At 40.6% G+C, this 26015-nt stretch overlaps 1 protein-coding gene across 20 annotated transcripts in view; it reads right to left on the bottom strand.

Moving 5' to 3' along the window:
* LOC6535120 (poly(rC)-binding protein 3) overlaps positions 1-26015 on the bottom strand; it is a 90275-nt gene that overhangs the window by 28140 nt on the left and 36120 nt on the right. For 7 of the 20 annotated variants that reach the window (XM_015195543.3, XM_015195535.2, XM_015195541.3 and 4 more), the window contains exon 1: positions 24884-25229. The exons of 1 other annotated variant lie outside the window; for it this stretch is intronic. The gene's annotated coding sequence lies outside the window, so the exon portion shown is untranslated. Of the gene's footprint in view, positions 1-16347; positions 16407-24883; positions 25230-26015 lie in introns of those variants that run through there. 12 more of the 20 variants (XM_039374858.1, XM_015195534.2, XM_039374859.1 and 9 more) reach the window with 5 other exon arrangements.

The raw sequence follows: 26015 nt of genomic DNA, 5'->3' as shown, positions 1-26015 counted from the left end.
GCCGCCGTCATCTGCCTTTAACTACATTTTCGTTACACTGCTCACCTTGGCTAACTGTATGTTTTCGCTATTCTGCAAATATCCTGGAATATTGTTATTTACCTAATTAGTTATTAAAACGTTTGATGAGCGGTACCAAAAAAAAGGTACTAATGGGTGGCATATAAACACGTTTTCATCACTTAATGTAATGTAAGAATATAACCAGTACTTATATGATAAAATATAACCCAGAACTTTCGACATCTCATGTTTACAGAATTCATTTTTCAAATTAATTATGCACATGTGCAGTTGTCCTAGCAAAGGGGCTGGAGCTGTGCGCTGAACAAGGATATCTGTGGGTAGGCTAACGGTATAGTAGCTTGGGGGCTGCGACAGCAAAGAGAAAACTCATTAAATTGCATAATTATGTGTACACACACGACCTGAACCACATACCAAAACCCGTCTCCTGTAATAATATTAATATTTATAACGTAAAATACTGAAACAAACTTTCCAGTCGAAAATGGTCAAGGATTTTAGGATAGCTTGACGTTCTTGGGCCGGAGTTCTAGGTCTCTTGATTTGGTCCCTTGGCAGCACTTAATAACATTTCGGTCATGATTCCCGCTTCTCGTCATAATTTGATACGGCGGATGCCACTCAGACACAGTCCCAGGGAACTTTAAAACATTTTCCACTTGCTAGTTGAAGGGTTTCCTCTCGCAAGGGTGTTTCTTTCTTTTTCCTCAAAGTAGAATTCTTCTTTGCCACCTAACCCAACGAGGAGCTGCAAGTGTTGCAGAAACATTTAATTACCAGAGAACAGAGTTTAGGGGGAAATTATAGCATACTTTCGTGGATTCCGCACAGAAAGGGAGAAGCAAATGGCGACTGCCATATTAATTTGTGTCAAATAAGTAAAACGCAATTAAACGCACATGTCATCGCGTGGGCAAATGGCCAATAACCATGCGAAGAATGGGTGAAACATGGGCGGAAAATGGGTGGAAAGTGGGTGATGGCACCCAGCATCCGTAGCTATACAATCGATACACAAACAATGCGCCCTCGCTCCGGGAATTCCAACTATAACCATAACCAGAGAGTGAACGAATTGCCCGGGAATCCCTTAATATGATGACCTATTAAAATTACTCTATGCCATAACCATAGACCCCCACTCACCAGAAAAAGCAATCTTTTTCCGTGCCTATTACAGCATTTCGATGTGTATTGTATAGTTTCCTTCCAAAAGGGATTCCCCCACGCTCCTCTATTAATGGTAAAATGATATTCTTCACTAGTCTGTCCGCGATGATAAAGCAATTATTGGCCATCAACGAGGAGCAGCCGCTGGATCCAAAAAGCCAGCAATGAGTACGTGAGTCGTGAGTGGGTTACGGCTTTGATTGTCACGTGGCTGTCACTTCCACTCACGGAAATCCCCCAATTTAATTTCCAATTACTTTGGCTTATGGCCGGTCCCTATACAATCTGTTGCCTAAGCTTCTGCCTTTATGTTGGGCTAAGGATTTGCATATTTAGGAGAAACAACCCCTCATATTGATTCCCTTTTAATGACTAAAACTAAACTGCTGAATTAATAAATAAAGATGCATGAGTAAACTAAACATTTTCATTCGGAATGCCTTAACCTGAATTTCAAGAGTTGAGTTTTGACTTGATTATGTCAAATACAAAACAGTCTCCGGAGGCTAGAGCATCCGCCGACCTAGTTAAAATAATTCCGCATTTCGGCTGCCTTTTCTGGCTGCTGCTGGCTTCAAAGGCTGCTGTTTGAGATTATGGTTCTTGACCCGGTCATCAGTCTAATTAAATGTCACTTCGCATTGCCCGACGTTTAGGTATCCAAATACTTTGAATGGGCAAGGGGGCTTGCTTCTGGCTGTGACACATATATCATCGTTTTGTCTTCCTTTTCATCATCATCCACACGACGATGGATGATAAAGGATGCTGATGCCAGGCAGAATGAAAAAGTTAAAACAGGGTAGAGGAAACCTGTGCCAACATTTTTGTCACTCCTGTCATTGTTTGTTGCATTGTCTCTCTGTGTATCATCCAGCTCCCCACTTCTCCACTCATGTGTTTGGCTGTGACATAATCCTTAATCCTTCTACTTTATTGTGCATTTACGTTTCCATTCCGCCAGTCGGTCCAAATCATTTCCAGCTCTAGCTGCTCGTTTCGACATTAAAATCCCCCCGATGGCTCTTTGTAGTCGCTGCCCGGCCACACGCACAGTGTCAGCAAAAAGTTTAACAACAGCCTGTGCGCTCGGCTTCCTGATAATAACTTTAATGAGGCCACTCACTGCCGCCGAACTGCCCGAGATGCACGTTTAAAATACGACTTTCTGGCGGATTCATCATTTTAGGGGTAGTAAAATGAGAACTATTTGCGACTTGAATGCATGTATGCAGAACCGAAAGAATGCTTATTGAGGGAGTTTTTACAAGTGTGGTAATTACTTACTGGGTAAAGCGAAAATAGTTGGTTGCGTTCAATGTGGTATAACATTTTTTTCGTTCACGATTTGGAATACTTTACCCATCAAATAGAAATTATGTTTTTGCTACGCCCATAAGTTTTAAGCGCTGCATTAAAATTATGTACATTTTTATATGAAATTTGGATAACTTCGTCATCCCGCATCCTGTTAAAGGGCTGTTTGGTATGAAATTCCCTGTATTCCACTAAATTATCCTCGAGGTTTCCTACCGATTTCCATTTACCGCATTTCCTCACTTTAGAACCCACGAAGAATCATCCATTTGCACAGCTCTTCTTTTGCTCCTCATTTATTTGCACTAACGCGGTCAATCACACCTTGTTCGCTATGTCTTTCTGCAAATGATCTGCTGTGTTCCGTTCTATTCTCTCTGCTGTTCCGTTGGTTGTCGCCTGCGAGGCTTTAAGTACGAGCCCCAACCACTATTAATTCGAACAGCATGTGATTTTTGCAGTGTGCAATGTTCAACACACGATAGTTTCGATACTATTACAGATAGCGTATGTCAATGTATTTTGTTCTAAAAGGGAATTTTATTCTCTTTACGATGATAAAAAATGTTATATTTTCAACAACAACAGACATATAAGTAATTTATTCAAAAGGTAGACTTAAGAGATATAAAAAATGGCCACTATTAACTCGAACGCTGCTTAATATAACAAATTAATATAAATTAAAATGTGTAACGTCACCTTTGGCCTGTATTACACATTTAATACGTTTTGGCATTGATTTCAACAAATTTTGGCAATGTTCTCGAGAAATCGAGTCCCACATCTCTTGCAATTTTATTTTAAGGTCAGAAATGTTCCTTTGTGGCTCATTGCGAAGCTTTCTTTTCATTAGCCACCAAATATTTTCAATGGGCTTAGATCAGGACTATTTGCTGGCCAATCTAAAACCTCCATTTGTTTATATTGAAGCCAATTTTTTGTTGTTTTGGCTGTGTGCGATGATGCTCCGTCCTGCTGAAAGGTGAATTCACCACAGTCTGCCAGTTTTGGTATTGATGGCAGCAAACTATCTTCCAAAATATTAATATATTTTGCAGCGTTAACCGTTCCTTCAATAAAATGTAGTTTTCCTAACCTTTGGCAGACATACATCCCCATACCATAAGGCTTGCAGGAAACTTTACTGTCCTTTTAAGGCAGTCTTTATGATATGCTTCTCCCTTTGTACGGATTACTCGTTTTCTTGTATCGCCGACACTTACATCAAATTTAGCTTCATCGCTAAATATGATGGTGTCCCATTGTCTTTGAGTCCAAGACATCCTTTCACGAGCCATTGCAAACGCTTTTTTTTTTGACGAAGCGTAAGCAAGGGTTTTTCCTTGGCCTACGAGTCAGATAAGTTATTGGTTATGATATAAAAAGTATAATAAAACATACTTTATAGAATCCATATCCAATATTTTTTAACTGCTGTCGCGTCCATTCTCGTTTCACAGTTTTTCCAATTTTCTGCGACCACTCTGAAGCCAAATTTCTTAAAGATTGGCGACGATCAGACTTGACAATTTTGGCCAGTTCCCTTTTGTCACGGGGTGTTATGCTGATGTTCGGCCTCTTTTTGCGATATTACTTTCAATGTTCCAGTTTTCTTGAACAATTGAATAACCCCATGGACCGACGACTTAGACAAGTTAAGTTGTTTGCTTATATCTGTGATTGTCTTCCCAGATTTATAATAATCCCTAATCAATATTCTGATTTCGGTGCAAATAGGTTTACCACGTGCCATCGTTGCTAAACTTTGACTGATCTGCAGTAATTTAAATTTTTTGCATTCTGCATTGTGTTATTATTTGCAGATTTTAACTAGATAGTGATTCCGTTAGATTGGTTGCTTTTGTTTGTTCTTCTATGTGCCAGATACATTTTCTTTGGCTGCCGATTTACGCTCTGCACCCTACACTAATTACAAAGTGCACCGCCCTCCGTATTCCCCCAGCGTCTTCTTTCTTTCCTCCTTTTCCTCAGTGCAACGAATTCTCGCGTCTCATAAATTAAGTAGGCCACCCATAGACAAGTGAATACGGACGCCACCTAGCTTTTGCTGCAGCTCAGCGGGCTTAGGTCCAAGATGGAGGCGCATCTTTATTAACGCCGTCGACGTCAACGGGGCGAAACATTACAAATGTTGCCTCGCAAGAAAAGAACAGAAAAGGAAAACACACACGCAGCATATGGACTTGCACCTGTGTAGCGTGTACACCTGTCTTGAGACATCGTCATCGTCTGCTTGAAGAAATCTTATTAAAAACAAGAGGAGAAAACTAGAAAAATAGGGAGAAAAAACAGGCGACTGAAAAATATGGCCCAGGCCATGTTTGTTTCTATCTTTGTTTGTTTTGTTGTTGCAGTAGCGAAAGGCACCGTTGCAAGTCGCATAAATTACAGGCACCACCCTCCGCCCCTAGCCACCTCCCTCGCACCCTCACTCTTCAGGGGGCATTCGCCTTTTTAGCACCCAAAGATGATTATGCCAAAGCATGAAATGCGATTTGGCGTGCCACCATCATCATTATCGTCCATCTTCATCATCATCGCCAGACTTCAGCCATCAAAGACGGCGGTAATTTCATAAACAAGATTTGTTTCTCATTGATACAAAGTTTCTCAGCCATTTCTATCTAGGTGAAGTATAATGGAGATAGAATTCAAGTTGGCACAAAATAATGGTTTTAAAATCCCAACGAGAACGATGAATACATTTAAATTATTCGTAAAGAAAATGTTGAGAACTGAAAAATAATTACATCAAATATAAGTGGACTCTACACTACTCAGTTCCTAACAGATAACATGCACGATGTTTATGAAAGTTGCAATTTCAATTGAACCTAAATTTACGTTCAATTGAAATGTAAGTGCAATGCAACCACAAGTAGCCCTCCAGTAATTTTATGTCTGAGATTTCGAAACCAATTAAGGCTAAGATGGAACCCCTTCAGGCCTGCTCATTAATTAGCTAAGTGAATATAACTGACCGATCTCGTTATCATTTCGCTAATTAGAAGCGGATATGCATGATGTTTCTGCTGCAATTTCTCCCAAATGACTGCAGCAAAATCGCTGCAACGGCGGGAGGAAATTGGGAAAATATTTTGTGAAAAAGCGCAGCTCATGTCATCTCAGTTCTTCTCTCACTATCTCTTTGAGATATCCAACACTTTTGGTTCCAAGCATTTGTCGGTCAAATATCAATGGATACAATCTGAGAGTTGTGGCGATTTTATCTTTTTCGACTGGTATTAGCTTACATGGTAACTGACGTAAAAGTTGGCCATTTGAGGGGTAGCGACTGAAGGGGAGCTTTTCGCTCTGGGCTTTTATGCAACAGTGCACTTCGAAAAGTATCTGACAGTGCAAGTCCAAGCCACTCATTCACTGGGTGCCTAGTATGGTTTCGCAGCAACAACAACTAGAACATGAACCCAGTCAGCATATGAAAGTCGCTTTAAAAGGCATTAAAATTCATTTAGGTTGCTCCCACACCCCATCACCCTCGCAAAAAAACCCCAAGGAAGTGGGAACGAGAAAACAGACGGAGAAAGGATAAGGTTACCGCATCGATATTGAAATTTTTGCTACAGATTTAAGTAATAATGCAGTTAAATCCTGTCAGACCAGACAAACTTAGAGCGAAGCTGTAAGTAAAGCAATCACACGCTTCATAAGCCAAGGCAGACGCGACTTTGAGACCCGGAGAAGATGGTGGGAGGCTAGGCCCGCCCGACTGGTTTAGTGAGGATGGGAGAAGCATCGAAGGTGGGGTTACAACAAACACAATTGAATAAGCGAGGCAATCAATCAAAATACAAAATCTATTAGGGAGCAGGAAGACGCAGACATTCGCCCGAAGGATGTTTTCCGATGTTAGACACAGTGGGACAAAAACAATAAATATGCAACTAAAATTTTTAATTAAAAAGTACACAAATCAAATTTATAAATATTATAATTTATCGATAATATTTTCAGTAGAAAACCCAACTTTCTATACATTTATGTGGTTACAAAGAAGTAATTCATATCATAAATATATAAATTATTAGAATTGCTGTTAGTTTAGTTAGTTAACTTAAACGCATTAACAGGCCATTTGGTCCATAGTAACATCCGACACCAACTAACTATGACCCCCAATGAGCTTTGCGCTTTGCAGGCGGACCGAAACTCAATTCCAATTATAGAGCGTTAGAAAATCTCTTCCGTTCATTTTAATAAAACGTCGGAGCTAATTTAAAAATGTTACAGCTCCGAGTAAGTTAATGACATAAATTAATAATTTCATCGCTTTTGTGCGCAAGAGGAAGTGGAGAGCTCTAAAATGAAGTCTGAAACAAAGTGCTTTCCATTTTAATTTATTAATTTAATGATGGGCCATTGGCAAGGGCGGCTTGCTGTCGATGCCGTCGAGAGGAGAAAGAAGTTGCCCCGCCATAGGAAATTTTGAATTTTTAATTCAATAAAGCGACAAAAATGTTTCCCATTGCAGAAAGAGCTCTTCTATTCTTCCAGAAGGACAGGAGAGCAAAGGAGCTGGACGAGGGGCTTGGATATTTTGCGCGACAGTCGTTGAGGCCATAAAATTGAAGGCGGGCCAAAAAGTTTACCTCCCAGCTATTTTCAGACACAAAATATGGGCAGTACATTACATTTTCCGGGGGCTGAGTGCCGGGGCGGAGTATGTGAGGGTCGATTTCGGGCGGAGGCCAGGACAAACGATGTCTTTAGGGCCCTGAGAAAGCAGCCAGTCATAATGCTTATTGGATTTAAAATGGCCAGAAATATAATTATGGCTTAGCAAAATGAAAAACCTGCGGGGAAAATAACGCAATGGGAAAGGAATTTCAATTAAAGTAGCAACGTTGTGTACAAGTAAACGTATATTGTGAAAATTAAATTAGAGTCTCAGGACTTTTGTTGTGGCAAGTTAATGTTTAAAAAATTTAATTAAAACACAGAGCATAAATAACAAATTGGTTCCTAATAAAAAGGTGGTTTCTTTATGGCGCTCAACACAAACATTCGCATTATGGAAAGGCTGCCCACAGCCTTTTGGGAACCCTTTGTTACTATGTCCCCTTCTCTTGGCTCTTCTTACCCGATATACTTCCCCCTGGTAAAAGTTTTCTTTGCTTAATGAAACCTGAACAAAAAATGCTTGAAATATTATTTTGTTCAAGGTTTACTTTTATTTTGTATTTTCTCTCATATAGCGCCAGAGGGCACCTAAATGATACGTTCTGGTTTTGGTTCTGAGATAGCCAAATTAAACTTATGTGATTGATGGTCCAGACTTCGGCTCCATCTCCGTTGCCTTCACTGTGGTTCAGTTTTGGTGCGAATTGGTTAACAAACAAAGTTGGACAAGAAGCCGCTGATGAAGTTGGCAGGCGAGAAAGCAAACATTTCAAGTGCCGTTTGGCGGCCTCTTTCAAAGATAATCCACAATCGCAATCTCGATTCGGGTCCAGAGAAGTGATAGAAATACCAGTTGTTTAAGGTTAACTAAGGCGGAATTTAAATTCCGTAGCTTTTCCCTGAAATTCAAACATTTTTCCGAGGCCAAAAGGGAAATAAAAATCAAAACAAATACCGCACAAAGTTTAAAACTGCCAACCCCCAACCAAACCAAACCAAACGAGACCATAGCCCAACCCAACCCACACTTCCAGCTCATACCACCAGCAGAGCAGTTATGCAATATTTTTGTATAACGAAAATCTCTTTTTGAAATAATTGCCAGAGCTATAGCTTTAGTGTAATGTGTGAGTAGCTGGAAGCTGCTGAAAATATGCCAAACGGTCGGTAAAGAAGAGCTCTACAACGGGAGATATGCATGTCATGCATGTATGTACAGGTGAATGGTGTGCAGCTTGGTTTGCATAAGAGAACAATTTCGGTCAGTCCATACCCTAGGCACTAGGATTAGATCATTGCATTGGACCACATCCTCTACTCTGTATTTGGGAATTGGTTCCCATTTTTAATAAGTTTAGCGTTGGTCAAACTATAAATAATTTTGAAATACCTCATTTCTCATTCTCTGATTTTATTTACCCAGATAATCATTTTTACGTCTTTAGGAAAGACATTTCAAAACTTTTTCCCTCTCACAACTCAACCAATTAAGCAAACAGAAATCAAAACTCTCTCAATCCTAGTATATCCTATTTGCATTTTTAGTGCAGTCGAGAGTATTTTTAATTTGTTTGTTGTTTATCCGCTTTTCCGAAGGAGATCTCGAGATTTAATGCTGCTTCCCCGCCCAGAAACATACACCCGCCCTGTAGAGCACTCGCAGACACACAGATACAGATCCAGATACAGATACAGGCAAAAAGGAATAAATAGCATTTAGTGCATATTAGGTACAAGCAACAACAACGTGAAAAGCCATTCCGAAAAAAGAGAAAGAAAGCGAACCGAACCGAGCCGAGCCGAACCAGACCACACCAGACCGGGCCAACATACCTTCAGAAAAGAGAAAAACGGCAGGCCCCGCTCTCATCTTGGCCACAACTGGCCGTTGTTAGCAAGAAAAAAGCATCAATGCACGCTGCAGTGGGCAAAAAGCGAGGAAACACAAAAAGAAGCCAAAGCTACATAAAGTGCAGGGAAGAATGGAGCGGGAAGCTCGGAAATCGGGGCTGCAGCTAGCAGAAAATGGCCAAACATGTTCTATGAATAAACGAGGTAGCGCGGCTGGTTTGGGCAGGAAAACTTGGCGTTTGGCGCGCCTCCTCCTCACTATCCGATCCTCCGTGAGCCGAAGTCAAAGTTGTGAAACCTGCAGGTTTTTCTTCTCTTTGTCTCCGCTTTTTCCAACAGTTTTCATTGCCACCTAGCTGGAGCTGCAAACATGTTTTCCTGGTTCAAGCTGAGTTCCAATCTTGGCGCGGCCAATACAGCAAAGATATTTGGACTCGGAGCCACCGCACACATCTCTGCTTTTAGCCGTAGAAAATCCTTCAAGGGTATTATGATGGGTTCAGTTCGCTTTGGTTTCGGTGCAAGTAGCTGGCAGCTTACTATATGCCGCAGATGAACCCGAGAACATGCAACGTGCAGCAATTAGGAACAGCAAAAAGAACTGAAAGAGGAAGCTTAAGAGTTTCCCGCAGAAATCCCAAAAACTTTTGATTGAACTTAAAGTTGCGGTTGTTTCCCAACTTGTGTCAAACTTTGGAGCAGTCTTGGTGGATGTGGATGCAACTTTGATGGGTGGATACATTTTCGTGAATGCGATATATTGAACTTTTTATCAATACGCAGGCACAGACGGCCCTTAAGAACTAAATTTACCCTGTTGTAGTCCACTTTATTCCAAACATTTGGTCAAAGTTCGCCGTCGTGGGAGAGCTAATCTCATTTTATTAATTTCAACTGTTTTTTGTCTTCTTCATCTGGAACAAAGTAAGGCTAAAATCTTGGCAGGCAAACCAGAGAACAGCAAAAAGTGATTACTAAACTCTTCAGTATAGCTAAACGATAAACAAGTATATAAGGTGATTGATGTAGAATATAAAACAAGGGAGCTGGGAGAAGTATATGCTTATAACGAATTTTAGGTCATGTCTGTATTGCCTAAATTGATTTTCCAAATTTAAATACGTAATCGTATTATGACCATTTATTATGGAATTCAAATTGTTCCAACATCCCACGATAGCAGTAATTAAACTTTTGTTTGGTATATATTTTAAACATACTTCCGACGCACTAATATTTGCATCTTCAAAATGCTGAGCTTAAAGCAGTACAGCGAATTAAAAGATTTCTGAGAAATTAGTTTCCCGAGTGCATTTGAACTCCGCTTCGACAGCACTATGCACACAAAATCGACGCGCGAAACTTTAAAGAGGAATTTTTTATAGCCGAAGCTCCTACTCTCTATCTCATTCTGGCCGTCCTCTTTCTCTCTTTCGCACTGTTATCTGCTATTTAGCTTGTAGGGAGGATGAAATAAAAATTAAAATCAGCAACTGCATGTACCGGGGCACTCCCCTCCACTTCCTCGCCAACGAACGGATTCCCCTCGAGGCCCAAAAGTCCGCCTACGGTGGTTCTCCACTCGCTATCGCCGTCTCTTTCAGGGGGAGTATTCCCATCTCTTTCCGCTCCACATTGCTTCTGCGGCTGCTGCTGCCGCTGCTGTTGCTGTCGGGTTTAATGAACGGAAATCTCTTGCAAATATTCAATTGCTATACAACTCTGAAGCGCAGACAGTCGCAATATATACTCCGATATGTACATATCGTACCGAGTGGAGTATGCACATGCCCGGTATATATGTAGGTATACTTGTAGGCACACAGATGCACCCAGTGGAAGTCATCAGACAAAAGAGGCTCATGTCGGCGTTCCCCACGAGCAACGTGCAATGTGCAATGTGCGCTGTGCGATATACGTTCTCTGCCAAGACGATGATGAAGTTTTGATACCGATAACGACATTGCCCTACGGCTGAGAGCAACGGCGGAACAGAGATGGAGCAATGAAGCATTGGAGGTCTGGCTTGACGAAAGATTCGCTATTATTTCTAGCAATCAACAGATCATCACCTCAGTTGCAAAAAGTCTAAAATATTAAATTTATTTTAAAATTTAAAATTTAAGAAAATTTCGTATATCATTAAATATATTTATCGTGTTACATTTGTATAAAAAACAAAAAAAAAGATAAGACCCAAAGTTTAATGGGTAAGAAGCTCTTACATAAAACGCTCTGTTTTCCAACTGAAACCTGTAAAAGGGGCCCGCCTGCTGAGGACCTCCATTATCAACCGGTTCCGTACCGCTTATCTCCCTGCAACTGCGAACTACTCGCCTAATCCACCCTGAAATGCCATCTTAGAGGCAGATAAACTCATAGTCCTAATGCCAAGTCACATTTATAGGCTCGGATGCTAAGTCGCCGCTCTGCCCTGCTCCGCATACATTTGCAATATTAATAATCTGCTTGCCATTGAAAGCCATACAAGGCGCGACTTCGTCGTACGTGTCAACATTCGACGTCGACTGAGGCAGCGACTGCATGCGCGACGGCGCATATAAATTTTGTGCTTTTTTATTTCTCTTTTTTGGAGTGGTCTAGGAACTTTTGCGCCGTTGCGAGTGGCATGCAACCCAACAGCAACAGCAACAACAAAACTCATTTGAAAGCCAGGCAGTGGCAGTGGCGAAGAGCCGTGAGGGCTCAGGGGGCCCAGGGGAGGAGAGGCCCCGAGCTGGCACAGTGGAGGCCATAACCATAAACAATCAGGTGTGGGAAGCTTTTGCGGTAGAAACGAGGATTGCGGCGTAATTCCCAATTGAAGCTAAAATATTTATTTCTTGAAAATTGTGTCATGTCATGTGGTAGAAGAAAAATGGATATGGAATTGTCAGCACAACGTATTACCTATGCTTACGTTAATAAGTCACAGGGAATTATATTTTTTTGAGAAACTACTTGGTTACACTTTTATACATTTATATTAAAATCTACTTATGCAAGACGGAATATACCTAGGCCGATTTAATTTTCAATTTTACTTTTTACTATTATAGAACATTATTGGATTTGGCCCACTGTAACCGCAAAAATGCCTAGGCTTTTTCAGTCTAGTGCTAGAAATACCGGACGGACTGCCTTCCCATTGGCCTTTGTCTGCCCCCTCGCCATGTTCCTTCCCCCGTACCCCTGTGATTTTGTAGTATACCCGCTTTCGTGGATTCTGGTTCACCCCGCTTCACGTCGCGCTTTTCCTGGCTTCCCTGCCTCTCCTGGCGGCTTTGGCGTCGAGTGCACAACAAATATTGTCGCCGGCTAGGTCGGGAAATCAACGCACTAAGACCTCCGTTCCGCCCCTCTGCCACGCCCCTTTGCAAATGCCGGCGGGGACAACGCGCGACAACAACACAAAGTAAATAGTAAACAAAAATAGTTGGCAGGCCAAAGTAAAAATGCGAGGCAAAAAGCAGCAGCAAAAACAAAGCAAAAAAGTGGCAAGCAAAACGCATGGGCAAGTGAATAAAAATAGAATTTCAAATAAAATGCGAAACAGCTTGTATCGCCCGCCTCTCCTTCCTGCTGCATTGTGATTGCGATTCAGTTAAATTAAAGCGGCATATTAAGTACAGCAGCAAAACAGAACGAGTAAATGTGGCCTTTTCACGCGGAGTTCTTTAAATACAAAAATGCACATTTATATACGTTTAACCGACTGATTAAGTGACTGAAAAACCGGCGAGTAAATCGGCAGAGCCAAAAAATGCGACTTCGACCATAAATTGATAAGCAATCGGCTTTAGCGATTATCAGACACCAAAAAGGGGGGAAGTGGAATACAAGCGCGATAAAAATGTAGTAATATGTTCCCCAAATCGATGCGATTAGAACACGATCAAAAACAGTTCCAATTATGTATTAAGTTAGAGTTAAGAGGATTACGTATGACTTTTAACACACCTATTTGTAATTTTAATAATCAATTAATTTTGTATTATTTGTTGATGGTTTTACTTAAAGAGACCATCTAAGACTCCTACCATTTTGTTCTGTGTGAGTAAACATTTGTCCAAGAACTTTATAATAGGTCGTCTTCTAACGATAACAGAAAATAGTGCAATATAATGCGAAACACCTGAAATTCATAAAGACAGACAAATCTGCTGCTTAAGGTTATTCTTACCACATAATTGATTTGATCACTATGCTAAATGAAGAGAAGAGAATTTTGAAGAAGGTCTGTGACCTTGACGGTGTCGATTGCTAACCCATCACCCCATCTAACACTCTTCTAGCCTCTCCATACATGCATGTATCTGTCTGGATCCTAACAAAACGCAAAGATATGCCAAAAATAAAAACAGAACAGTACAGCGAGTCAGATTAACAAATTGTGTGTGCGTTAAAAATAAATAAATAAAATCAGAATGCAGCAAAGCCAAAGCCACACAAACAGCAGGGCAAGAAAAAGCAAAAACAGCATATCGCGGGCAATGAACGCTCGACATTCGCAAAAAAAAAATAAAAACAAGCAACCTACCGCCGAAGAAAAAAGAAAAAGAGGGAGAGTGCAAGTAGTCAGCGGATCGAGAAACACACACATGCATATGACATGCTATGTGAGGGTATTCCGGAACTCTGATTATATTGCAAGTATGGGCTATAATTATAAATAAAAAAAGGCCTTAAGTGTAGGTAACTCCTTAATAAAACATCTGTAATGTTGTAGCTATCTAAACTTTGTTGAAAATATGCTTCCGCGATTCAAGCAACTTGTTTGCAGTGTAGTAAGGGAGCTTGATAAGAACTTAAACATTTGATTGAGCTTGCTAATAACAACTAAATCGGCTAAAGAAGAGGGAAATAAACCTCTCTCCTTGCTTACACATTTCAAATGCACATAATTTAACGAAGAATTGAGCTAGTCTACGGAGAAGTGCCAATGTTCCACTTGGCGTATGAGTAATGCCGCTTACTGTGGGGGAAAACTGGTTTGCAAAGGTCTGATGCGGAAAATATCACAGTTCAAGTGATTCAAGCGATGGCGTCCCGAGTCAAGCTGAAGGTCTTTGGGTTGGACTATTTTTGTATTTTCGTACTTTCCTAGCTATCCAATTACCCTGTAAGAGAAGCAACAACAGAGAAGCAGAGCCGTAAACCAAGCCCTTAACTAATGCACAATGCATCCGATTCTCTCTTTCCCGCTTAGTAAAAGTCAAACTATCAATTACAATTATGTGCGCAAACGAGACAACAATGCAATGGCAAATAGATACTCGATACTCACAGATACATCCACTTACTCGCTCAGATAGATACTGCCAAAAGCAATAACAAAGCGGCAGCAAGCAATTAGCCAGAAGTCAGTAGAGCACAATGCCTTATATTCGCACGAGATCGAAAAGGGCGAGTGAGAGACTCATGTGCCAAATTTGAAATACGAAATACTTAGATGCATTGGGAAGACGAGGGCTTTGGGGCTTCAGAGTTCAATATGGCTTGACCCAAGCATCCGAATCCCAAGCCAAATTGAGAGTTGGAAATTCAGCCACAAGATGACTGAGCAGGTCGAACGATATTTTATTATTTGTAGGGTTATATCATCGGTAAAGCAACACGATCCCAGTGTTATATATGGCCTATAGTAGTCGGATAAACTATTACCCTTATCAAACCTCAATAGATCACTTAATGGCAAGCCTATTAGAAGATTAATGTATATTTTTCTTCTAATTTGCATTCTATTATATATATTTTTGATAGTTTTGTTCCAAAAGTGGTTAAAAGAACTAACCTAAAACATTTTTGAAACAGGCATCGTTGAGCTGAAGTTTTCAATATAATCGTCGGTTACAAAGAATCTCTGGCCTATTACATTTGTTTCACTAGAGGAAAAATCATTTCCGTCGTTTGCGATGTAAAGAACATTGCCCTTTGTTTGATAAATACTCTGCAACCTTCGCTTCTGGGCAAAACCAATAGCATTCTTGTTTTTGTCGAATACTATTAACAAGCTCAACAAGACTGCGCTGCCAGGCGATGGGCGACAGCAGAGGGTAGAGAGGGTATTGGAATAGGTAACAGCAATTACGCTTCAGTGCATCTTTAAGATATTGTATCTACAGAATGCATGTGCCGCCTGTGGGCTGTATCTATATCTGCGAAGCTTTGGTGTGTGTACTCTCTCTCTCTTTTGTGTACGTATTTCGATAGCTTTTGCTTGTAGGAGAAACTCGAACACGGTGCGTTTGTATTCGCTGCAGAGGCAACACACAGAGATACGAAACCGGACAAAACGCAGATGCATCCGCAGCCCGACTATGCACAAGACAGGCGGCAGAAAGTTGCAACTTCACCTCCCCTCGTTTTGCACTGATAAGATAAGCGCAACTGACAGCCTCCTCTGCTTCCTCTGCCGTCTAAAAAACATTGACAACTTTTCTATTAACGGCCCGGCCCGCTTAACAAATGCGAAAAGCAAAGGCAATGGCACAGGCACTGGCAAAGGAAAAGTATCTCTCGGTTCGTTCTGTATCTGCACAAAGAAATCTTGCACAGATATGGGTGGAGAACCGTCTGAGAGGAGGCTGTGTAAAATGCAATGAGGCGGCACAACGCTGCTACACAAGTCTGCAATTGATTGCAGCAAAAGTTAAGTAGATTATGATGGAAAAGTTTCTGGTCCAGGCCGGGCGCGGAGCAATTGGATGGAGACGAACGTTTCTCAGCTATGATACGAGTTTTTGCTACTGGAGAACCGCCGGCCAGCTGCCCGGTCTGGGAAAACTTTTCATAACCCGAAAAACAGGCAGAAAAGATGCAGGAATAACTAGATTTTCTCCTTGCCGGAGAAAATGAGTTTTCAACCATTTCTTTAATACTTATTTGTCAGCCATCAAACATATATGTATGCTCGGGTCCATAAACCTAATTCTTCAATTATTGATTGCGCTAGTGATTATCCTACGTTTTTGTTGTGATATATCTAATTCAATAAGAAAGAAAATTAAAAAGTCTATAATAGAACATTTTGGAAAAGCATATATGCAGCGCTTTTGGCACAAATGAATGACAGGAAGGGTTTAGTCTTGATATCATATATTTTCGCCCTATTAAATTAATCACCACGCGATTGTATCGCCTTAATCTGCACCATTTTGTTCCCATTATTAATCCTAATTTGCTGATGGCTAAATCGCTTGATAGCCAACTAGACTGATGAATGCCGTAATTACTAAAACATCTGCTACTGGAAAAAGTCCATTCCAAGAAATCTATTCACAGCCAGACATTTTATGGGCGGGGAAAAGACCTTACACAAAACGGGAGATGGATTCAAAAATCGCTGGCACAAAATTCAATGCATGGACACGTACCTGAAACGAGAAAAAATAGAGAATTTAATGTACATACGCTGTTAGGCAAATGGAAAACATAATAGTTTAAATCATTCAAGTAAATCAGAATCTCTACCGGAAACATTTGCATATGGAATTTGCCTCACTAAAACTTCCAATTCACTAGCATCTCAAGCAAAGTAAATAATTTTAAAACGGAAAACTAAATGAGCTAGGGAGAGTAGTATAAACAAACTGGTCCGCTAAAAGATGAATTTATTGGATTTTTTCTTTTGGGGCAACGTTACTTTGGCAACCAGCTGTTGGAAAACACTTTTGAAATGTTTATTTTTGGCCAGGAAACGGAAAACGACTCTTCGGTCACTGCGAACGCATCAAAGAAATGATACTACGTTTAATTTATAAATTCCGATTAATTTAAGCATGCAAATTGATAATTTATTTAATTTACTGTCATGCGTGGTACAGTAGATTCTTAGCATCAGGAAGCCGCAAGACATTGAAATCGGCTTGATTTCTATGCCTGTTTTATTGAACCGCTACTAGACACTGGTACCCTTGACTTGAATTCAAAAGCAGGGGTCATGCCTATCCTAAACGACGATTCGCACGAATATTATGCGAATTATGACTGATATGGTATAATCTATTGTTGTCCGTGCTCAACCTAGCCTAGTCTCTTTTGGTTTTTAATCATTGTGACGTCATTTTTGACTACGAAACGGAACTGGTACTGCTAACCCCTAAACACACAGATGTTAAAAGATAAAGTAAACCAGCTCAGCAGGTAGCTAGCCAGTCAGTTAGTTAGTTGGCCAATTAGACAGTCGGTCAGTCAGTGTCTCCATCAGTTGGTCAAGTGGGGCAGCAACAGCTAATCAACGACAACTCCAAAAATTAAAACCGGACACAACTTTGTCTGGGCCTTCTTAATTGCTTGGTCAAACTTTTATTTGGAAGCTCGCATGTCAAATAATAATAGGGAATTATGGAGAAGAAATGCTCAGCTCACACCGCATATGGGTCAGTGTAGATCGAGAATCTGAGAAAGAGAACGAAAAATAAACAAAGTATAGACCGAAGTTATGTGCACATAATCCGGGCATATAAAATAATAATTTAAAAATCGCATGTCTGACAGAATTTTTGACAAATTGTTGCCCCCGCGTACAATTCAAAAGTTAATGAACTTGCCTGAGAGGAGAACAAAAATTCCCAAGAGCTAATGATAATGCCGTAACACACAGAGCACACATTTTCACCTACAGATACATGTGCATGTATTCAGATACAGATACAGCCATGATGAGTGCTTAGTATGAGAAAATAGCGCGTGCTGCCCCTCGCATAAAAAGATTTATCATCTAAAACTGTACGACCGACTATGAATGAAAATGCCGGCACATAAACAAAGTCCAAACCAACCACTGGGACACACACACTCACACTTATTTAGTTTACTTGATCAAAACGAACTAGCAAAAAATATTCAAAGCCAAATAAACAGAAACAGTAGGCGTTTTTAGAGAGCCTTCATAATTGTTTATCAAACGCCGAGCTGGAGAGCATTTCCACACGAAGCGAGAGTAAGAAACAGCTTCTCTCGCTATGCGTCACGTTTAAAATAATTAATTGCCGGACAAAATATTTACACGAAATCAGCGAAAAAAACCATTTGCGTAAATACGAAAGGTAAGATAGTAATGCCGTCAAAATACTAATCTCAAAGCGCGCGGGAAAACGTTATTATTGGTATGCTGGAAATGAAGGGTTTTCATGAAATATTTTAAATTTCTTACCATAAATTCACTAAACGATTTTACTATTAAAGTGGACAGTAAGACGCTATAAGCTTAGGGCTCTGTAAAACTAAATTTCGTCTCAAGCCAATCTCCCGAAATCTCTGATACGCTTGCATTACTGCGAGCTACAAGTATTAATCATCAAATTGCCTTAATAATCTCGTACGCCACGCAATTGAAATGCTCTCCCGACTTTCCGCGGCCCCTTCGGTGTTGTTTTGCTCGCTGAAAGCCTTTATAGGCCAGCCCACACATTGCAGGCAGTTTAACTTAATAAAAATGTTTTTACTTTTTTCTCGCCTTTGTATATTTTTGATCAACTTTTGAATAGAAATTTGCGAACAAGATATTCTTGGCCTCTCGCTTGATTTGCATAAACAGGTCGGAGTCTCTGTCGATGGCGACCCGTTTAGAATTGTTCGCATTGCCGCCGTGCCATAAGATTTGTAGCCGCATCGGCGTATCTCAGAGATACATATATTAGGTGCGAGCGAAATTGATATGTTGACATTTGGCATCGGGGAAGCAAGGCAGCTTACATGCGCTAATGGTTCGGAGCTGGCTAGGTAAAAACTATCTCGACAACGCGACTCCAACAAATTGGGCAACTTTTTGCTGCAGTTTCTTGGGAATGAAAGATCTTTTTGCCCTAGCCAAATAAGGCATAGCGGCGACAACAATATGGTCAAGTGGTTAAAGCCGCCTCGACATCTTTGGAAAATCAATGTTTATTGCAGTTTCTCTGGCTTGCCTTTTTGCGATTCGCTATTTGGCTGTGTGGTAATTAGCAACAACAATATGGAAAGACAACTGCTGCGGCGGTTCAAAAAGTTCCTAGAAATGGTCAAAACCCATGATTGAGTAGATGGATGAATGTCTGGCCAGACACATGCCTCACGAGATGCCACTTGGCAACAGGGAGAAACGGGAGGAGGAATGCGTTTTTGATTTGAAAAAAAAGATTGCCTGGCTTATTGGACGGGCTGCAACAAGATGCAATTTAGCCAACTGGTCGATACTTTTTGCAACTGTCAGCAGCATTGATGAAACATGGGCTACTTTCGGCTTAATGTGCCCACCCAACTGGTTACCCGCCGTGCAGACACACATTTCGAGATGCAAATCGAACTGGTTGAGATTGCTAATATTTTTCAGTTGAGCCAGATACCATTTTGATTTGATAAGTACTTCCTGGACAACAAGTTTATTCGAACATCGGTACAGAAGAATCTATGTATTTGAAATGCTTTTAAAAATACCTACAATCTATAAAATTTGTTATCACTGAAAAATAACATATATTTTTTTTAGTTTTTGTTATCATATTATAATTGCGAAATAGAAAGGTTTAAGCCATTAACTTTAAATATATTTTTTTCAAGGCTTGAAATTTATTAAGTTCTTCTAAAATTTGACATTTGATTAGAACGACGATCAACTTGTATAATTAAAAACAAAATAATTTATGTATAACTAGTTATAAGATGCGACAAATTTTGACTCAGAGGGGTCATTTTAACTTGATTATTGATTTATGTTTATTCTCGAAGATTTCATTGTTGTTATTTATCTATTTAGAAGAGGGTTCATTTTCAAATTGTTATTGTGTATATCTTCAGTAAATATTGGTTGCGCCATGTATTTCCAGTCTGAAAACCAAGAAACAAGCGCAGGATACTTGCATCTCCAGCTTTACCCTTCGCATGCAATTATTAAGATTGATATATACATTCCCTCCGAATCCAAATCCTCATCCTCATCCCGCCTCCCAACAAAGCTTCTGCATTTCCTTCTCCCGTTGCTGTGCCGCCAAATCAACTTCCTGCCACACAAGCTGCCCAAAGTCGCTCGAGTCCTTCACTCCTTTGACAAATCTGACAGCTGGCCCGAAAAAGAAGCGAGTGTTTCTGTTTCTCCAACCCCCCAAAGGAGCTAACCAAACATAAAGCTTATGCTGGCAAGAAAGGGGGTGAATGGAAGGAGCGGAAGGGATGGGCTGGTTGGTTAGAGTGGCAGCAGTCATTATCAAGCCCTTCAAGGTCTCTCAAGACAACCGTCTGCTTTACAGATTTTTATGTTCACGACACGCACACTTTCGAGTGCGGGCGGTCTCATATATTTTATGAAAATTAGGAGAGCCTCACTGAGTGCGAGGGAAGTCGGAATGTGGCCATAAATAAATGGTCTCCTTTACGACTTTGGACATTAACCTGTTAAATTTCTAATGTGTGTGACGGGTCCTTGGTCTCCTTAGGCGCCCCCATCCATTCGACTGCCCTCTGCTCTTCCACCCCGAAGGATCGTCAACGGCTTGCATATTTAAGCAGCCTCAGCAGCGAACGGGTCGGATAATCTAACATACTAATGTGTGCGAATGTCCAGTCAGCCCCCTCCCCTTTACGGACCGGTTCAGCTTCGAGTTCTCCGTTCCAGAGAGACCACAAAATCAATAATGATTACATTTGCCTTGCATATTTCACCAGCCAAGAGAGCGGACAGAAGTGGGCTCGGGTGGGTTAAATGACATTTGGTGGCATACGCCAATTGGTTGGCAGGTTAGGTGGTTGCTCTTGCACCGAGTCCCCCGCCTGATCCACCACACCTCATCCATCTGGTGGAGAGTGCGAAAAGACAAAAGCCAAAAGACGGAAAAGCGGTTAAGTGGCAAGGTAGCAGCAGACCCATCAGCCAAAAGCCCTTACAGAGAGAGCCTATGCCTATGGCCACTTCTGCACAACAGGGCAAACTCGATATGACCACTCATTTGGCAAAATAAAGATATGCACTGGACTGAAGTTATTGAGAAAAGTCCTTCAAATTTCCGTCAGGCAAAGTAGTGAGTAATGCTGATACAGCCTGGCAAATACTTCAGATCAGACCGTAACCCCAAAACTTATAATGCTCAATGATGCCGAGATAAGGACTCAACAATTCCATTAAGCTAGTAAGGAATTTTCTTAGTTATTAATTATTTAAGATGTGTAGGTAAAGCCATCCTAGTGTAGTATACTATTTATGGTACAAGGAAAATTCTCTCACAGAGTACCCACTGTACCCCAACTGTAGCCACCACTAAAAGGGTTGAGTGCTCGGCTCTGGTGGGGCTTCGAAGCAAAAGAAATGCACTGCACTGCCACCAGAAGCACCAGAAATCAGAAGATGCAGGCGAAGAGGAACGCAATAAGTGGCGCGCAGGGTCAACGATAAGCGGCGGTAGAGGGGGTGGTGGACTGACAGGGGGCGAAGAGGGAGCGGCGGCAGGAAGGCGACGCCACTCGATGCAGTCAACGGCCTACAGAATGCGGAATACACTGTGCAGCGGCGATGGGTCCTAGCCCAACCAGTTAGAAAATGCAACAAAGTACAGGCCTCAGTCTGCAGTTAACCCAACGCAAGTACAGATACTCACACACCACCGTACCACCCACCGACCCCTTCCGCCCGCTTGACAGGTTGAAATCCAACGCAGCAGAACGAGCGAACGAGCACAAAGCGACGGGGGAAAATAAAAGGAAAACGGCAAAGAAAATGCACACAACAAAGGCAAAACGCTGATGACGTTGACGACGAAGAAGATGCAAAGAGGAAAACGACGGCCACGGCAACGGCGACGGCGACAAAGCAATTGCACAAAACAGGCCGAGTGCGAAAAGTTTGCAGGGGAGGTGGAAACACATGCCCGAAAAGAAAATGCAACAAAAGCATGACAAGAAAAGCGATACAGGAAACTGATTGGGACTGAGCCTAACAAGAAGTTTGGATACCTGTGTACCTAGAATAATATCTTCAGATTGCAACAAATGGTACGTTTTCTAACTTTAAGTTAATTTTTTATTTATAATATATATAGTTCAAGTATTAGGTTTTACATTTTTAAATAAAATGTTATGGTATGAGTTATCAATTTCATTCATATAACTTCATTTTTAAATTCACGTGAAATCGAAATTATTGCCCAGCTCGCGAAATTTTTCATCTGCAAATTGCACTTTATATACAATCTTAGCTTAGTTAACTGTAGTTACTTATTACATGGTTAAAAATAAATTTCAGCTCTAATTGGTGGCTATGATTAACCGATGGAAATAATTGCAGTGGGCCGAGTTCGTCCAAGTTTCTCCCCCATACTCGTAAATATAGTATTACCCAACAACAATAACAAGGAAAACCAGGGGGTGGGGAAAGTTATATTGACCACCGCACTAAAAAAAACGTAAGAATAACCCAGCATTTATCAGACGTAAATAAAAAAATATTAAAATAGTTTCGAAGCAAATATTTGAATTTTACAATCACTTCGGTGCTCAAATGTAGCAGTCTCTGCTATAGAAAATCATGCAAATAAACCGATATATTTCCGAAAAGACCTCTTGGTATTGAGGTGAGGTTTGATTTTATTTCTTGGATGGTTTAACGATTTAAAATCGTTTTCTAGTCCAGCGATGCGATGAAGTAATCACATTTGAGTTTTCCAGCTGCAGGCAGTAACAAAAACGGGGAAGATGCGGAAAGTTTCGTGGAAATGAATTTCTTTACTTGGCAGGGTCTGATAAGACCTATATTTCTGTCGTATTGTATATACATACATATGTACGAAAAAGGAACTCTCACAACGCCTTTTTGAAAGTCAAACTTTTCGCGACGCGGAAGTGATTAGACAGCATGGAAAGTGGGAATGGGGGAAAAGGTCTGGCCGCCAAAATTGATTCTAAGCCCTGAAGATTCAAACATACAGTGTTTGGCCAAGCGTCATCTGACTTTTCCACGAAGAATATACTTATTTAGCTTAAGGTTGAACTACCTTTTGAGGCTGCAAAATAAGGTCTTTTTTGCAGTCGCTTTGTAGGGAACTGAAGACAGTTCCTTTTAAATCCAAATAATATTTATTTAGAGTGATGCCTGCGGTAATAAATAACCACTTTTTTACATAAGTAAAAATTGCAAGCTTTTTTCTATATGCTAGATGATTAGAACGGTTCAGTTGTTTCAGAAAAACATGGTTTCGAAAAAGGTTTGCGGTCAAGGAAAGACTGGCTCGGCGCCAGTAACTCCAGGAAGACATCTCTTGAAGGCTTTCGAGAATTAGCTTTTAAAATTCTATCGATTAAAACAATAAAAAAAAAGTATTTTAAATTGTTTCCTCTTAAATGCTTTTCACCCAACTTGACTTACAATTTGTGACATTTTAGACTGTATTTAATGAATTTATATATTCAATGACAAATATTGTATTAACCACTAAATCACATAGTGACGGTTGTCTAAAAACTTTTGTGTAAATAATATATATATAAATAAATAAAATGATCACCTAGAAAATAATATCTATAGACTATATTTTAATTAATACTTTAATCGTCTCTTTATTCAATCGAATTTTCTCATGCTTAGGATTTTGATTCTTGGGCATAGAAATACGATTTTAAACTAAACACCTCAAAGAAAACAAAAATATAATTTTTGAAAAAAGAACGGAACTTAAATGGATATATGTATGTATGTATGTACATTCATACATATGTATGTAGTTGTCAGACTTGATAAGTCTTCTAACGCAATCTGAATACACAATAAAAAAACGGATGGAAAAGTTCCATTATAATAGCTGTTAAACTAAGTTTGCAAAATAAATATAACCAGTATTACAGTAATATAATGCGCGTTTCAGAAATAATTATCTAAATATTCACATACAGGTAGGAAACGTCCCAATACTTCCGATTAAAATAATACCTTGTAATAAGTTTGGTTTACAAAGGATAATTAAACGCAGCATTATTTGCAGCTTAAATAAAAGCCTAAAGTGTGCTGAGACAAGTACGTAAGTCTTTAGCGGCAAGAAAAAAAACGAAGAAATTAAAGAAAACGCGCGTTTTGCCCGAGTCGCTGCCCACGCCAATTAGAATTTTTAAGTCCAACTGGGCGGCACTTTGCAACACTACCCGACGCCACTCGCACACACACGCACACTAGTGCACCTAGAGCCAGTTTGTCTGGCAATTGAACGATTGAGCGAGAAGAGCGACTTGCGCTCAGAGCGGGAGAGACAAAGGAATGGAGAGAGAAAGACGCGCGTTTATTCTTTTTCTTTGCCAGGGTATAGAGAGCGTATTAGGACTGGTTTCTGGATTTCTGATTTCTTGGGCAGCAGAAATGCAGAACTCAGAACTCGTTACGGAAATAGGAGCAAAATGCCTGCGCCTCCCTTAAGGCGGTGTAAATAGGGGTGGTTCGGCATCAAAACAAACAGGGTTCATCACAGTCATGGCCATTTCCGGATTTTACAGGGTATCACGGCGAATGCAGGCACAAAGGGAATCGACAATGACAACAAAGAGCGGAGACCGCGAGAAGACAAATAGGAAAAATAACGACGGAGAACAAAAATCAATTTGAGTGGATGCTGGACTTATGTATTTTGTTCGTTTCGTTTGTTCCTCTTCCTTTGCTTTTCATTTTTGCACAAAGTTTAAAAAGCTGTATGCAATACACCCACACAACCAACGTAGGCAAACACACAGACAGCAACACGCGACGGCTTTTTTTGCCGGTTGGAGTAAAGTAAGCTACAGAGAAAATACGCTTTACGGCGAGAGAACGCTTTAATTATGCTTAATTTGTTGTTAATCAAACGCACATAACACAGAACACAATACACCGCTTGGAAAAAAGCAGCTGAGGAAAGGAGCTCACGTTTTTCTGCTGCAGATCGGAATCGATATCGGGTTTATTTGCTTTGCCGGATTGTTACTTCACGTTTGTTAATTGTGTTTCTTTGTTTCTTTATTCGCCTGCGCACACTTTATTTTGCGATTTTTACTCGCAATTTGCAACTGGCATTTGCTATGCGACAACTGCCGTTATTTCGGTCGTAACTTTTCGATGGCTTGCCTACACACAGCAAACTTGGCTGAACTTGGATATTTGTTGCCGATTTTCTAAGATGTATTCTTAGCTCTGCGAGACTCTAGAGACTGCCTTGCGCGACGTAGAACCGAACACCACCATTAATTTTCGCCGAATGAGTGGCCAAAGCAGGGGCGAAACAGATACACCGATGAACAACGGGACAGGCGGCGCATGGGGGTGGGTGCTTGCGCTCAACGAGAGAGAGAGAGCGCGCGATACGAGGGAAATTCTGGTACTTTTGCGCTTTCGCGGTATTTTTGTTCTGCGCACGCGTGGTCACACCGTAGCATGGGTGCCACTCGAAGCGCCACCGCCACTATGGTCGTCCCGCTCGCACCTACAACTGAGTGAGTTGAGTGGACCAAAGAATTGAGTTGACTCACTCGTGAGAAATCCCACTGTAAAGCTTAACAGAACCAGAAATTCTGATTCGACTTTCCGATCACTGCAGTTCCCCGTTCGAGTACTCGTTCCAATGGGAAAAGTGAGCGGAACCTAAAGCTACCCCCTCTTTTACCAACGCATTCTGACTCCAATTAATGCAAGGGATTATGGCCAACAACGATGAATGAATTGCTTTTCAAATTAAATTATGTAATTAATTTTATGCCAAATCGGCGACAAAGGATTACACAAATATTTTCAGTTCATTATAAATTGGCGAACCGCAATAACAGCCCGATTCCAATTAGACCCGACCTCAGCGGGCATTTGTATTTCTCAGTGGACTTTGCAGTTTCTATTCAACGTCCCTAATGACCTTCAGTGCTAGAACTAGAAATGCTGCTAAAATTGCCTTTTCCATTAAAGTAAAATAATAATTTAACTTTCCGAGGATACAACATTATTTGTTTAGTATCGATTTTTTGATTCAGCTTTCATTTAAAATAATCTAAAATCAAGGATCCAAAGCCAC

This window comes from Drosophila yakuba, chromosome 3L (assembly GCF_016746365.2).
Source record: "Drosophila yakuba strain Tai18E2 chromosome 3L, Prin_Dyak_Tai18E2_2.1, whole genome shotgun sequence".
Classification (NCBI taxonomy): domain Eukaryota; kingdom Metazoa; phylum Arthropoda; class Insecta; order Diptera; family Drosophilidae; genus Drosophila; species Drosophila yakuba.
Note: the sequence above shows the minus strand (reverse complement) of the source record. Positions and strands in the feature narration are given on the sequence as shown.